Here is a 16,715-nt window from a genome sequence, read left to right on the forward strand (position 1 = left end):
TTTTTTAAATTAATTGTAAATTTTTTGATTAGTTGATTTTTAAATATTGGAACAATTACTGACTCTATTTTTAAAATTTATATCCATCCTCTCCCTCTTTCCAGTTCAGGCACACTATGCTCAACGTTATGATAGAGTAATAATTGTAAGATTCTGCCCCCACGGGCATGGTGCGGTGGAAAGACATCAGCACGTAAGAAGAAGCATTGGAGGTTTAATTCTAGGTAGATACACTCACGGAATTAGCGGTACCTGTGGATGGTGAGAATTTACTCTGTGAGCCAGTGGGGACCGTGGATGGTGAGAGTTCTCTGTGAGCTAGTGGGGACTGTAGATGGTAATGAAGATGTGTCCCTGGGGTCGGGTTGGCCGAACGTCCAACTGATGCACGAAAGTCGTGTCCGCATTCCGAACTTTACCTGATCAGCGAGACCTAGGGGGAGGATGCTGATCCTTAGGTTTGGTGTTGTACCAGGGGGTCCGAAGGGCTTATTGGTGACTGGAGTTCCTATGTAATCAATAATAATAATAATAATAATAATAATAATAATAATAATTGTAAGATTCTAACCCACTTACTAATTAGGGGTGTGCATAATTCAGTGAAAACCGAATTAATCGACCAAATTCGGTCAGTTTGGTTCGGTTAATTTTAATTCAGTTCGATTCGATTTTATATTTTGGTAAAATCAATTATTCGGTTTTCGGTTTGGTTATGAAGAAATTAAATTTCGGTTAACCGAATTATATAATTAATTAATAATTAAATATAAATTATATAATTTATAATTAGGGTTCCATAATTATTATATAATTAATAATTAAATATAAATTAAATATTGAAAGCATACAATCATATTTTTCCCATGATTAATCATAATTTGATTTGGTTTGCTCGGATAAGAAGGGTAATTTAGTCGGTTCGGTTATGATGAATAGTTAACCAAATTTTTTCGATTAATTTGGTTAATTAGCCAATTTGGCCAAACCGGCCTACTGGCGGAGAGAAGGGAATTAGTAATATCCCTTCTCTCCATCAGGAGCCATGATTTATGTCTAGCTAGTCTCCCTTCCTCTCAAACTTTTCCTCCATCTCTCAAATTCTCCCCATACATTCCTTCCTCAACCAGAATTGTTTTTCACAAACTTGCTCCCTCTCTCACTCTCTTTCACACTATTTTTTTTTTTCACACCTCAAATGGTCAACCTTTCCAATATAAACAAATCTCCTTCATAATTCGAAATGGAATCACAAAAAAAATCTCCCCAAATTTTGCTCCTACAAAATTCATTGAACAAATCCAACCACTATGAAAACAAGATTCAATCATTCCAATTTCCAGCATCCCTTGAACTGGCAGTAATTTCTTTGCTATCGATTCTTTTGTTTATGTTTGCCTTGCATACTTATTCTGTTTATACTATTATTTGCTACAATTTATGTTCTCAAAATTTGTTATCTCTTGATTTTTATGTTTATGTTTATTGGGAAAAAGCTGTCTCTAAAATTAAATCTAAGAACCAAAAATATATACTTTTTAATGTCTTTGTTACACCCCAACTGTTTGAATAGTTTTCAATGTTATTTTTTCTTTTTAGTTTCATTTTATAACCTTATATTTGAAATTGTTGCTGGAGTGAAACTTTTTGATTGGAATTTTTCATATTGGTCTAAAAAATTGAAATGAATTTTTTCTAATGGAAATTATTAATATTTTCTAGGGAAAAGTCACCATCAAAAATTAAACTTAAGAACAAAAAATTAATTTTTACCATCACAATGATGAACTTAGGTGTTTTATTTTGTATGTTGGTTTGTTAGGGCATCTATTTTAAATATTTATATTTTGGGCCAACACAAAAAGTAAGACCTATGAGCATAATCTAGGCATGATGTGTTTATTTTATTTTATTTTTTATTTGAGGTTTTATCTTCTATTTTTTTTTAGTGTTTAATGTTTGCTTCTATCATCATGCTTATATAAATTTGAAGAAAAAAGTAATTATCACATGAGAAGAACATGTACGACAAACTTTGTTGGCCTTAAATTGCCACTGATTCGCTACTAAGTTAGTGTGATGTCAAAATTTTTAATTTCTTAAAAATTTTAAAATTTTTTTTAAAAGTAAATTCAAATTAAAGTTGTTGAAAGAAAATTTGCATTAAAATTTCTCTCAAGACTTGAGCAAGATTGGTTATGGGCATTGTTTTGTCTTTTAAGAAAAGTAAAATAATGAGAATCATAAAAAAAATTCAAAGTAAACAAACAAATTGGAAACTTTATGTTGGCCTTACAAGACATAACATCCTGTTTTGATGTTAACAAATAAATGAAACTTAACATATTTGGTTAAGTAATGACATTTCAGGACTCAACTATGAGAAAGTAAGGTCAAGTGTTCAAAAGGATTCATGAAAACTTATATTTCAAAGAAGGATGATCATATGAAGCTTAAAGCATGGATTCCAAGAGCATCTATTAAAGATTGAAGAATATGAGAGCATGAATATTAAAGAGCTTAAAATATATCGAAGCTTGAAGTAAAGCAAGAGAGTTTAAAGAAAAACAAGCATGAAGACTCAAACACTTAGAATGTCAAAAGTCCAAAGAAGTCTTTATGTAAATGCTTCATATTTTAAATATCTCTTGAAATATGTTGAAACTCATTAGGATACAACAACGACTTAGAGACCAGTTTTTAAAAACCCTGAAAAATGTTTTGAAAAGTCACATTTAAGTTTTTCAAATAACAAAAGGATTAAAATTTTAAAAAATAGAAGTTTTGGAAAAAATTGTCTGGTCAGCCGACTGACCAGAATACTCTGAAATTTCTTAGCCGACTGACAAAAATATAACAGTTGAATAAACTGCCTAGTCGACTGACCATTTTGACCTATGATCAATTAGCCGACTGACAAGACTAACTGACTGACACTTTTGAATTGTGTTAAGTCGGCTGATTGACAATTTAATGGAATTAATTTCTGACAGACAGAAAGATCTCAACCGTTTGTCCAGCCGACTGACCTGTATAAAATACTTACCCAGTCGCCAGTCCAGCCGACTGACCCTACGGGAAAATTCTAAAAATTAGTTTTACAAATGTGAACGTTATAAAAACTTGGTGGACACTCCAAGTAACTTGGAAAACAAGTAAACTCACCCTATCTATAAATACTCCTTTAACCCAAGAAATCAAATCACGAAGCAAAAATCAAGCAATCATGCATCCTACTTTCAATCTCTCACAAAGCTCTCTCTTGCTCATACTCTTGCTGGGAGAATTCTACTGAATTGATGTTGATCAAAAGCCACGGTTCTAAATTGGTACTGAGTTTTTCAAATCTTAAGAAAGAACCTCCAGTGATATCTTATCTTGAACTTCAATTCTATTTCATCTTGATGTTTAAATTCTAAAGTACATAGTGCTGAATTTGTACTAATTTGCTCTGTTTGAGAGTGTTCTTGTACGCAGTATTTATTTCGTATTTCTTGTAGTTCTTGGACGATTCAAGGTGTTTGGATTATTGACCAAGCGTGGGGTATCACTTGGAAAGATGATTACTCTAACCTATTGAAGGAGTGCCTAAGCGTGGGATATCGCTTGGAGAGGTGATTAAGCCTATTGAAGGAGTGTGTAATGGTTTTGTTCCACCCGAAAAGGAACTGGTATAGTGGAATCCTTAGGTTGTTTGCCTAAGGCGAGAATGTAGGCTGGAGATAAGCTGAACCTCGTAAAAGTCTTCTCTCTCTCTCTCTCTCTCTCTCTCTCTCTCTCTCTCTCTCTCTCTATCTCTCTCTCTCCCCCTTACTTTCTTTATTTTCAGCATATATTAATTGTGTGGATGATTTATATTTCTCAATCATAAAAACTATGTGGATTGGATTTTAAATAAGCTGAAGTTTAATTTATTTTTGGGATTGTAGAGACCAAAAGGGAGTACGTTGGTTAATCAATAATTTTCGGAAACCTTAAGGGAGTACATTGATTGATTAACAACCCAAAACCTATTAATTAATTGAAGGATTATTTGAAATCTGATTTTAGAAAGAGTGTGGATGTTATATTGATTATCATAAAGAAAGATCAATTACATTAACCATAGGGCTTGAATCAAATTTCATTTAATACAGGGCTTGAAACAATAACACACAAAGGGCTCTCAATAAAAGCTGAGAATTGTCAAAGTGCTGAATATTGAATTTTGTGGGTTGAATACTTTAGTTGATTGATTGGCCGAATGTTTAACTTTTGAATTACTTGAGTTGTGTTGTGATTAGTAGTGGATTGAATAAAGAACTGAGGATTGGTTGTATGATTGCTGAGGTTAAGAATTCACGAAAAGAATTAAAAAAAAATTTAAAACCAAATTCACCCCCCTCTAAGGACTACACCTTAGTTTTCACATTATTTATCACGACATTTAACAGTTTGTAAACAAAAAATATACTAAAAATAATATTGTATTTCTATTGCATTTCAATAAGTTTTATGTGCTTAAAAACACTCTTCATTAATAATTGAATTAATATTTGTAGTAGCTATTAATAAGTGAAATAATTTCTTATGTATGAAATTTAAATTTGTATTTTATTTTTCTTAATTGCTATTAATAATTTAATTAATAATGTAACAATAATTAAATTAATAAAATAATTAATTTTGTCAAAATTCCCGTAAATAAAATTATTGATATTTTGAATCCTTGTCATAAATTTATAATTTTGTTATTGTAACTAGTCATGATAATTGAATAAATATTTTTTAGCAGCTAATTAAATAATTAATTTATCTAATCATTAATAATAATTGAATTAATAATTTCTGTAGCAGTTAATAATGTTTAAATTAATAATTAAACTTACTTTATAAAATAAAAATACAATATATAGTATTTAAAACCATCTCATAAATAAATTGATTTTTGTTTTAAAGCTCCGTTATAAATTTAAAATATTGTTTTTATGCTAAACTTTTTTTTAAAAAAAAGTATTTCAATTTATTATGTTTGTAATTTAAATTTGAATTTTTTTATTAATATATTTTAAATTAATAATAATTGAATTAATAATTTATCTAACAATTAATAATGTTTGAATTAATAATTCAACTTACTTTATGAAATAATCAATATAAAAATAATTATTTAAAATAATCCCATAAATAAATTAATTTCCATTTTAAAGCTTCCTTATAAATTTAAAATATTATTTTTTGTGTTAAAAATATTTTCAGTAATGTTTATGTACTAAATACTAATAATAAAATTAATAAATTTTGTAATACCAAAAGTAATATATTTTAATTAAAATATGATTAATAGTTATAGGAATTTAAATATATCCAATTATTAATATTAGTTTTCACAAAGTTTAAATTAAAAATTTATATTAAATTTTGAAAGATTGATAATTTTATTTATGAACTAGTTTCAAAATTTAATAAAATCATTAAATTATTTATTAGTTCATTACAAACTATTAAATATAAATTTAAATAAATAAGCCGGGTAATTTGGTTCATGATATGAAAAATATTTTCATGCAATAACATTTTTGGGAATCTCTTTATTGAAAATAGAATGCGAGTCATGGGAATATTTTTGTTTGGTTCACGTTGTAATATTTCCAAGAATGTACACAAGATTCCCATGTCAATGTTTGATTTAACATGGGAATCCTTATTGATATTTTAACAAAATATTGATTATACCCTTGATCTGTGTGTAGCTGTATGAGTAACAATTATATTTTTCAATAAAAAAACTAACTAAAAATACGTACTTAACTAATTTATATCCTAATATTTTCAGCAATTGTAAATTTAAAATATTTATCACTTAATAATTGATTAATCAAAATAATTGACGACAATATAAACCCTAAATATTTTAGGGTTTGGATGGCTGTAGGGATGCAAATGGGGTTCATGGGCGAGCTGACTCGCTCGAACCTTAGTGGGTCGAGTTTGGGTTGACTTGCCGGAGTCAACCCATTAGGTTTGTTCTTGTGGGCTTCGATGTGTTTTTTTTTTAAATGGACTGACCTTGCTATGTTTTAAAAAACTAGTTTTGGGCCTGGGTTTGTTTATAAAAAATGGACCGGCCCTAATTGTGTTTAAAAAAACTAGGTTTGGGCCTTGTGTTTGTTTTAAAAAATGGGTCGGACCTAATGTGTTTAAAAAGGTGGGTTTGGGCTTGAGTTTGTTTTAAAAAATAACCCGGTCCTGATGTGTTTAAAAAGGTGGGTTTGGGTCTGTTTCTGATTTTAGTGCGGACTTTGGGGTTATGGGCTTAGTTTGGGCTACGAGTTGATTTCAGTATGGGCTTTGCGTTATGGGTTTAGTCTGAGCTACGAGTTGGTTTTAGTGTGGGCTTTGGTTGGTTTCAATTGGGTTTGGTTTCAGGCTGGGTTAATGTTCGGTGTAGCTTTATGGGTTTAGGTCTGATTTAGTTCGGTCTGGTTTCAGTTTTAGTCTAGTATGGTTTCAAGTTTGGGTTTGGTTTCAGCCTTAGTCCAGTGTGGGTTCAGGTCTTCTAGGGGGAGTAAACCTATAAGCACATACAAAGCAAGTCTTAGCCAATTTACCTAAGGTCTTCAACTCATCCGATCTTCTTTTCCCTTCGTTTGTGTCTATCTAGGTAGCCTTCTGGGATACAGGGAGTGCTGGGACATGTGCCTTTGAGTGCTAGGGGGCACTGTTATGAGTTGTAGGAATAGGGTGAAGACCTCACCCTTTGGGGGCTTCTAGGGTTTTGCCCCTTTTGCGCTGCCTTTCTTTCAGAACTCTCTTTTTATTTTCTATTAGAATTACTCCCTACTCACCTCTCCCCTAGTATTTGTCTAAGCATTCTGTTCTCCGTGTTGTGTCTATACGAGACCCTTCAATTTATAGGGGTAGGTCTCGGTCAATTTAGGCAGTATCTAGTCCTACATTTTTCATTGTTTCCTTTTGGGTAAAACCCTAATTGTGCTTTCCTTCCTATAGCAAAATAATCCCCCCATCCTTGTGATATGGCCGATTCTCCTTCCAATGGAGAGTTTGGCCGAATATATGGTTGGACACACTCCAATTTTCAAAATTGCCTCCATTAATTGAATGATTTTTGTTTCAAATTTTGTTCCATGTGCACGATTGATCTACTTCTATTTTTGGTGTAGGTATCCTTGGAGAGGCTGTGGGATATTCTGGGCACAGAGGGGAGCTACTTTGTCTTTTAGAATTAGGGCTTTTCTTGTGTTTTTAAGTTTTACATTTGTACCCCCCATGTACCCCATATGTATTTAATTTGTACCCCTTGTATTGTATTTGGATATGTACCCCCAATGTATATGTAATTTGTACCCCATGCTAATATAATAAAATCTTTTATTTTTTCTCTATGCATGACCTTATGAGACCTACAGTTGCAATCAATCATGGACTAAAAACTCATCTTGATAGGACTCAAAAGAAAATTAATTTGTAAACAAGACTTAAAAAAGAAGAAGACAATAATGACTAGGACTCAATCTCATAGGGACTAAGGACTTAATAAACAATCTTGATTTACAGGGACTTGACTTCTAAAAGTAATGATTCAATAAAAGGACTTAACCAATATGGGCCAATAATAGGGACTCAATTTTAAGCACCTAAAGGCTTAATCAAACGGACTTAACTATTAGGGGCTCAATTAACAGGGTCTCATTGACAGCGACTTAACTTTAGGGACTCCAGAGTAGGGATTTTAATCTTAAGGTAACAAGGACTTTGATTTCAAATACACAAACTCAAATAGATACGTTGAAGAGGTCCTTCTAGTTTTCAAATTTTTAAATCATCATGTAGTTACGATGGGTCCTTTACCAAGGAAAAAAAAGGTCTAGTTAAAATTGGGGTATCTATAGCAGGTTATACAAGGATCTAAGGCTCAAAGAAGAACCCTAGATCGGCTCCAACATGACAAATGAGTTTCCCTTCTCTTTTCTCTATTGCATTTGGATTTGGGGATTGAGTCAGGTTCGGGGTGAGTTGACTTACCCTGAGCTTAGTGGGTCAAACTTGACTATTTCCAAGTTGACTCAGGGATTGTTTGGTTATGGGTTGACTCGAGCGAGTCAACTAATTGGAACATGTGGATTCAGGGAGGCTTGATTTGGGCTCATAGCCTAGGCCTGGCTTGGGCTCTGGGCTTGGTTTTGTTTGTAGGTTGCAAGGGTTTTATAAAGCTGGGCTTTGGGCTTGGGTTTTGATAAGTGGGTTTTGGGCTTTAGGTTATTTGTTCAAAAGCATGGGTTTTGGTTTATTTGTTTAAAAATAGGGTCTTTGGGCTATTTTAAAAAGCATGGGCTTTGGTTATTTTAAAACATAGGCTTTGGTTATTTTTGAAACATAGGCCTTGGTTGTCTTAAAAATTTGGGCTTTGGTTATTTTAAAGCCATGGGCCTTGGCTGTTTTAAAAACTTGGGCTTTGGTTATTTTTTTTTTTTGAAAACTTGTGGGCCTCAAACTATTTTAAAAGTATGGGCTTTGGTTGTTTTAAAACATGTGGGCTTCAAGGTTGGGCTTGGCTTACTATTTGAGCTATTTAAAAAAAACCATGGGCTGCAGGGCTGGGCTTGGCGTACTTTTTGGATGTGGGGGGTCTCAGGGCAGAACCTAGCTCACTTATATGGGCTCAGTCAAAGGGGGCTAGGGGTTATTGACCTTATAGGTCACACTCGGTTTTGTTAATGACAAATACTTAGGTATTTGATGGTTGTCAAGTATTTGTGTAGGCTTAAATGAGCATCTCAAGGAATGACACTTGAAGCAACATGAAGACCCTGAAGACTTTAATTTAAATTGCCAATTCAATTTATGTAATATCTGTCTGTAATAGTAACTTAGGAATATGATTTGAATTTCTTACCTGCACATCATGGATATAGGATATATGGTAAACTCAGTAAGACCATAGTATGACTCTAGGTCCCAATACTCACACACATATCATACAAAATACAAGAGTGTTGAAAATGCACTTAAATTGAATATTATTAGGGAAATTGAGAGAGCTCAGGCGACCGAACCCTAGGAGTTTAGAACTCCTCGAGCGCCCAAACTGTTGAGAAGTCAAAAGTTAACTTAGGCTCTCAGGCGACTGAACATATTTGTGCATACTGTCCACAGGTGCCCGAACCCTTCGAAAGGGACATTCCATTAACTTGGGCTACCAAGAGATATAGTTCAAACAGAGCCCCGGGCGACTGAACACATGAGTTTGGTCTATGATCAGGCACCCGAAGTTACAAAGCAATTTTTTGACTTTGATTTGGGCCACCGAACTTGAACTCAGGCTACCGAACTGATTTTAATAGCTTTTATTATTGTGTCTGTTCGGGCGATCGAACCATGGTTCAGCCACTCGAACCTCGACGAGTTAAAATTAATTTAACTGTGGTAAAAATGGGTTATGGTGGGATAATGGTATTTTAACTATTTGAAACTTTTTTAATAATTCCCAACAAGTCCCAAACGATTATATTTATTACTTTACTCATATATATAGGCTCATTTGTGAGGATTAGCAAGAATTAGCAATTTGATTAGCCAAAAAATCCTCTCTTTTTAAAATACACTCTTTGTCCAAATATTCTCAAATCCTCACTTCCTTAATATATTCTAAGATTGTGAGAGCATATTTAGAGTGCTTGTGATTGCTACACTTTGCTAGAAACTCCCATTTGGGTGATTGATTGTGATATTATTTTTGGGGAGTTTAGCTTAGGTTTATCCCACAGATTTTGACTTTATAAATCTTGTGTTGGGATAAATTAAGTGAGCTTAGGATATTCGTATTGTTATTGTAAGTGTCCAATAGCTTTGGTTTTTGTTGTGCAAAGATTTTTTTTCAACAAGAAAAATATTTTCAAACTAATATTGTGCTTATTTCATTGAAGAAAATCTTTTTGAACTAGTTTGAATATCTTATCGATATCTTTGGAATATTGATTTTCTATTGAACTGTGCTTTGCTTAGATTCCAAGATATTGCTTGTATTGAACACTCTTGAGCATATAACTGATTATACTATATTGAGTGTTGATAACACAACTATTTGCATCACTGAACTTACACTATATTCGTATCATTGATGTGTATGTGATTGCGCGTATTGGGTATATATCTGCTTTACATGAAAGCATAATCACTATACCACTTCTGCGTATCACTTCTGTTTACAGCTTTCCGGTGCATGCTTAGTTAATTAAATTGCGTTATTTAATATCTAGTACATATTACAATTTATTTACTTTACTTGCACTTGATTGACTTTAAGGTTGTGAATATACTGCTGTTAGGATACTGACCTAGGCCATTAATTTTAAAAATACCAATTCCCCCCCCCTTTTGGGATCACGGTAAAGCTAACAATTGGTATTAGAGCCACGTAGCATAGTCTAATAGTTATTTTGTAAAAGATCTTATATGGCTCATAACTCCGTGACCCCTTTCCCTAAGGGACTATCTTCCACACGACCTTCGATTTTTAGTGGTGTTAATTACACCTTCTCTAAATAGAGGATGCACATCTACCTTCAAAATACAGATTGGAATGTGTGAAGGATTGTCTCTAAAGGAAATTATGTTCCTATGAAAATAGAGGGCATAACTAGAGTTCCTAAAACTAAGGAAGAATATGATGATGATGATATGAAAGCAATTAGTTTGAATGCCACTGCTATGAACATTCTGTATTGTAGTCTTGATGTGAATGAATTTAATAGAATGATGGCATGTGCTACTACAAAGGAAATCTGGGATAAGTTAGAAGTCACATATGAGGGTACTAGGGATGTGAAAGATAGTAGGATAGATATGCTGACTAGTGAATATGAGGCCTTTAGGATGAATGTAGGTGAGTTTATTCAGAGCATGTACACTAGATTCACACACATTGTAAACTCATTGCATACATTAGGTAAGACCTATCCCACATATGAGATGATTAGGAAGACCCTTAGAGGCTTACCTCCTATTTGAGAAGCTAAGGCTATGACCATTTCAAAGGGTAAAGACCTTAAGGCCATGACTCTAAATGAATTGATAGGTTCCTTGATCACCTATGAACTAGCCATAAATGAGAGAGTCAATGAACATAATAGGGCGAAGAAAGTGACTGCATTGAAAACCTCCACTAACACATCTAGTGATTGCAGTGAACCTGACACTAATGATGATATGGCCATGCTAACTAGAAAATTTAGTAGATTCGTCAGGAAGAATAGAAATCCATACAAAAGATATAGGGATTTTGCATCTAAGAAGGGAGAGTTTAGCAAAAGAAAATAAAAATCAAATGCTCCCACATGTTACAATTGCAACAAAGTTGGGCATATCAAGTTGGACTGCCCACTACTGAAAAAGGAGGCTAAGAAAAAGAAGAAAGCCATGAAAGTAGGAACTTCATGGGATAAATTAAGCAACAGTGACTCATAATCAGACCGCAACGACTCAGAAGTTGCTAATCTATGCTTGATGGCACACGATGATTGAGGTATCATCCTCTTGCTCTTTATCTTCATATTACTCATTTGATGATTGTGATTCTGATTGCATGCCTGTGTTTAGAAATTATAATTTGAATTTATTCTTATATCTAAACTGTTAAATAAAATGACCAAAGAAAATGATGATTTGAAAAAGAAATGTGAAAATTGGTCAAAATTTTTTGGAATTGCAAAAACCTCCCATGCTTTAATTTTGAAAGAAAAAGATGTGACTATTGCTGAACTTGAGAAGAAATTGGAGGATAGCTCCAAAATTATTTTTAAATTTACTAAGGGCAAACACAATTTTGAAAAACTACTTGGTGTCCAAAGAAACTCTATAAGTAAAGAGGGTCTAGGTTTTAAGAGCGTTGAAAATGTTAGACGGCCAAATCTTTACTTGGGACATTTCACGCGTGAATTGAAATCTCAAGTCCCTCCTAAAGATCCTAAGTGTAGAATGAAATGTTTTAAATACAAACAAATTGGCCATATTCAATTTGATTGTCCACTTAGGAATAAGCATGTGAAAATTAGAAAAGTATGGGTAGTTAAGGGTAATCTAGCTACTAACCCCCGTGGACCCAACAAAATTTGGGGAACAACATCAGTTACTTAGTCTATTTTGTAGGTAAGTTTGAGATCGTCGTCCTCCAAGTACAGGTGGTACCTAAATAGCGGGTGCTCACGACATATGATCGGCGATAAGGCAAAATTTGCTTCAATCATTCCCAAGGATGGAAGATATGTGACGCTTGGCGATAATGCAAAGGGATGCATCATCAGCGTAGGTAAGGTTGGTAAGGATCCTTCCCTTGTAATTGATAATATTTTATTAGTTGATGGGCTGAAGCATAATTTCTTGAGCATAAGTCAATTGTGTGATAAAGGATATAAGGTATCATTTGAAAATGATAAATGCATAGTTGAAAGTAAAACAGATCATAAAGTGCTCTTTACTGTAGATCGTCATGAAAATGTTTACACTACCACTTTTGATAACTTAGCTTCACAACAAGTAACTTGTTTTTCTGCAATAAATGAAGCTAGTTGGTTATGACATAGGCGTTTAGGACACGCTAGCATGGAATTATTGTCAAAACTAGTAAGAAAAGAATTAGTAAAAGGCTTGCCTAAAATGTCGTTTGTAAAAGATAAAATTTGTCATGCATGTCAAATGGGTAAGCAAAAAAAATCTAGTTTTAAGAAAAAGAAATTTATATCTATCACTAGACCACTTGAAATGCTTCACTTGGATTTGTTTGGTCCTAATTTTGTGCAAAATCTTGGTAGTAAATCATATGCTTTTGTCATTGTGGATGACTTTTCTAGATTCACATGGGTGTTATTTCTTTCACATAAAAATGAATCATGTGAACAGTTTACCAAGCTTTGTATGAGAATTCAAAATGAAAAGGGCTATATGATAACTCATATAAGAAGTGACAAAGGTACGAAATTTAAAAATGAAGGCATAGAAAATTATTGTGACCTAGAAGGCATATCACATAACTTTTCTGCACTTAGGACCCCTCAACAAAATGGCATCGTAGAAAGAAAAAATAAGTCATTACAAGAAATGGGTAGAACTATGCTTAATGAACATAGCTTACCTAAATATTTTTGGGCCAAGGCCATAAATACTGCTTGTTATGTCATGAATAGGGTGTTGATTAGACCGTCAATTAATAAAACCTCTTATGAATTGTGGAACAACCATAAACCTAATATTTTCAATTTTCATGTTTTTGGTTGTAAATGCTTTGTGCTTAGGGATAATGAATATCTAGGGAAATTTGACTCTAAATCCGATGAAGGCATTTTCCTAGGCTATGCCCTTAATAGTAAAACATATAGGGTTTTCAATAAAAAAACATTAACTGTCATTGAATCTATCCATGTTGTGTTTGATGAATCTAATTCATTTTCTAAGAAAGATGATGAAGATGATATTGACATTAGAAAATGCTTAGATAAGTTATCTATTGAAAACAATGCAAGTGAAAATTTAGAAGTGAATGATAAATCATCTGAAAATAATGACGATGAAAATGAAATTCAAGAGTTGCCTAAAGATTGGAAGTATATTAGGAACCATCCTATAGATCAAATCATAGGTGAACCGTCCCGTGGTGTAGCCACAAGATCTTTCATGAAGAACCTAGTGAGTTATTCTACTTTCTTGTCCCAAGAAGAACCTAAAAATATTAAAGAAGCCATAGAAGATGAGTCTTGGGTGATGTCTATGCAAGAAGAACTTAATCAATTTGAAAGAAACAAAGTGTGGACCCTAGTTCCTAGGCCTAATGATCATACCATTATTGGAACTAAATGGGTATATAGAAATAAGAAAGATGAGAATGTGGTAGTAACTAGGAATAAGGCTAGACTAGTTGCCTAATGTTATAATCAGGAAGAGGGGATAGACTTTGATGAACCATATGCTCCTGTTGCTAGATTAGAAGCCATTCGTATGCTACTTGCTTACGTAGGTTTTAAAAATTTTAAATTGTTTCAAATGGATGTTAAAAGCGCTTTTCTAAATGGCTATATTAATGAGGAAGTATATGTAGAACAACCACCTAATTTTGAAAATCATAAATATCCAGATCATGTTTATCGGTTGTCTAAAGCCTTGTATGGATTGAAACAAGCTCCAAAAGCTTGGTATGAGAGGCTTAGTGGTTTTCTGCTAGAAAATGAGTTTACCCATGGTAAGATTGACACTACACTCTTCATCAAATCCAAAAATGATGATATGTTCTTAGTTCAAATTTATGTTGACGATATCATTTTTGGAGCAACTAATGATGAGTTGTGTAATGAGTTTGCTAAATGCATGTAAAATAAATTTGAAATGAGCATGATGGGTGAACTTAGTTTCTTCTTAGGGTTGCAAATTAAACAAGATGAATATGGAACTTTCATATGCCAATCTAAATATGTCAAGGACTTGCTAAAGAAATTTAATATGGAAGATTGTAAAATTCTTGGTACTCCTAGGAGCTCTTCCATTAAACTTGATAAAGATGAGCAAGGGATCCCTGTTGACATGAAATTGTATCGTGGCATGATTGGGAGTCTTCTATATCTCACTACCAGTAGGCCTGATATTATGTTTAGTGTGTGCATGTGTGCTAGGTTTCAGGCTGCTCCTAAAGAATCTCATCTAATAGCGATTAAACAAATCCTTAGGTATCTAGTTGGAATTATAGAGTTAGGACTATGGTACCCTAAGCATTACTACCTTTGAGATTGTGAGTTATATTTGTTGACCTTATTGGTCACGCCCGGTTTTGATTATGACAAATACTCATTGTATCTAATGAGTGTTTTAGGTTTTGTGCAGGCACTAAGAGTGATAAGATCAAGATGTGCACAAAGCAAGAAAAGCTTGAAGACCATGTTTAATTCAGCATTGTAATATATTTATATTGGTCTGTAATAGTAATTAAAGTATTCAGTTTGTAATAAGCACACACATCACATGCATGGTTTATTTTGTAAGCTCAAACCAGATACAAACCAAAAATGACCATAGAAAGACCTTAGAGTATTCCCTTCGGTCGACCGACACGGGACTTTTTTGGTGTCTTCAAATTGGACCCCAAGTGACCCTAGGACACACACACTTTCACATATTTTTGTTAGGCACTTGAATAGGGCTTGTTTGTTTTGATACGGGACCGAAATGCACACACGATGCACTTTCGGTCGACCAACCAAGCTAGTTCATTTTGGCCTGGTCGACCGAAACCCCCTGGGGTCAAAAGTTTGACCATCTAGTTGACTGAATCAGGTAGTTCAAAAGGCCCTAGTCGACCGAAACCTCCTTGGGTCAAAGTTTGACCATATGGTCGACCGAACCAGGTAATTCAAAAGGCCCTGGTCGACCGAAAACCTCCCTGGTCAATATTTTGACCATCTGATCGACCGACCACTTTTGTACTCCAACTACCTGGTCGACCGAAGGGTCCTCGGGAGAATTCCCAGCGGTCTGGTTGACCTAACCAGGCAGTTCAAAATGCCCTGGTCGACCGAACCTCAGAAAATTGAGGAATCGCCCTCTCCTAGTCAACCGAGCCTTCAGTTCAAAAGTCCCTTGGTCGACCAAAGCATGTGAGACTTGGTCGACCGAAACATTTTTGGTTGACCAGACCTCTCGGGTTGCCCTGATTTTTTACCACAGTTAATATTTTTTAAACAGGGTTAAAATGTCTTAAACGTCATTAAAATTTCCTAATAATACCCAATAGGTCCCCAACGGTCATATTTTCTCCTATGCCTATATATATGAGATCATTTGAGAAAATTAGCATGGATTAGCTACTTTGATTAGGTTGAAATTCTTTGAAAATCATAAAACCCATAATACTCATCTTTGAGCCTCCAACACATATTCTTACCAGATCTTACTTCTCAAATACTTTTGTAAGTATGATTTAAGTGTTGTTGTACTTTTAGGATTGCTCTCTCAAGATTGTGCTAGTGTGAAATTTATTCTATTTGAGAGCACATCCTCAAGTGTTCTTAGGTGACTTTATCAATAAGTCTTTCCTAAGAAAACTTCTTTGGAACTTCTAAGTATTGCATCGTCATTGCAATATCTTGAGAAGTTTATATTTGATTTTGGTTGCAAAAACTCTTTCTAAATCACTTTCAAATATCTAGTGTGTTTCATTTGATAAATATTTAAAGAGATATTTGTTTGTGTGAGGAAAATCTTTGTTACAATATTCATTGATTTATATCTTTAGTTGAATACAAAGATTAAACTCTTTTTGCAAACCAAACTTATACATTGCTAGAGCTTCATATACATATATGTATTGAGAAAACTTGTTGATTGAAATATATGAAGCTTGGATAATATCTTTGTTTAAGCACTTAGATTGAATATTCCTGTGATACAAATATTATCTAGGTTTGCACTCTCACGCACTCATTACAACGATAGTAAATCTATTTGAGAGTTGACATCTTAGACCACATTGAGCTTACATATTGAATCATACTGTGGTGATTGTGATTGCGCGCATCTAGGTATACATCTGCTTTACTTGAAAGCTTATTCATTATACCATTTGATTGTATTTTAAATACTATTGTATTTCCAGGCACGGGCCTGAAGAGGGAGACTAGCCTTGGAATAGTCCCGAATTGGCTTAGACCCGGTTAGGAAAGCTAGGTGCATCGTCC

The sequence above is a fragment of the Malania oleifera genome, chromosome 1, assembly GCF_029873635.1.
Source record: "Malania oleifera isolate guangnan ecotype guangnan chromosome 1, ASM2987363v1, whole genome shotgun sequence".
NCBI classification, from domain to species: domain Eukaryota; kingdom Viridiplantae; phylum Streptophyta; class Magnoliopsida; order Santalales; family Ximeniaceae; genus Malania; species Malania oleifera.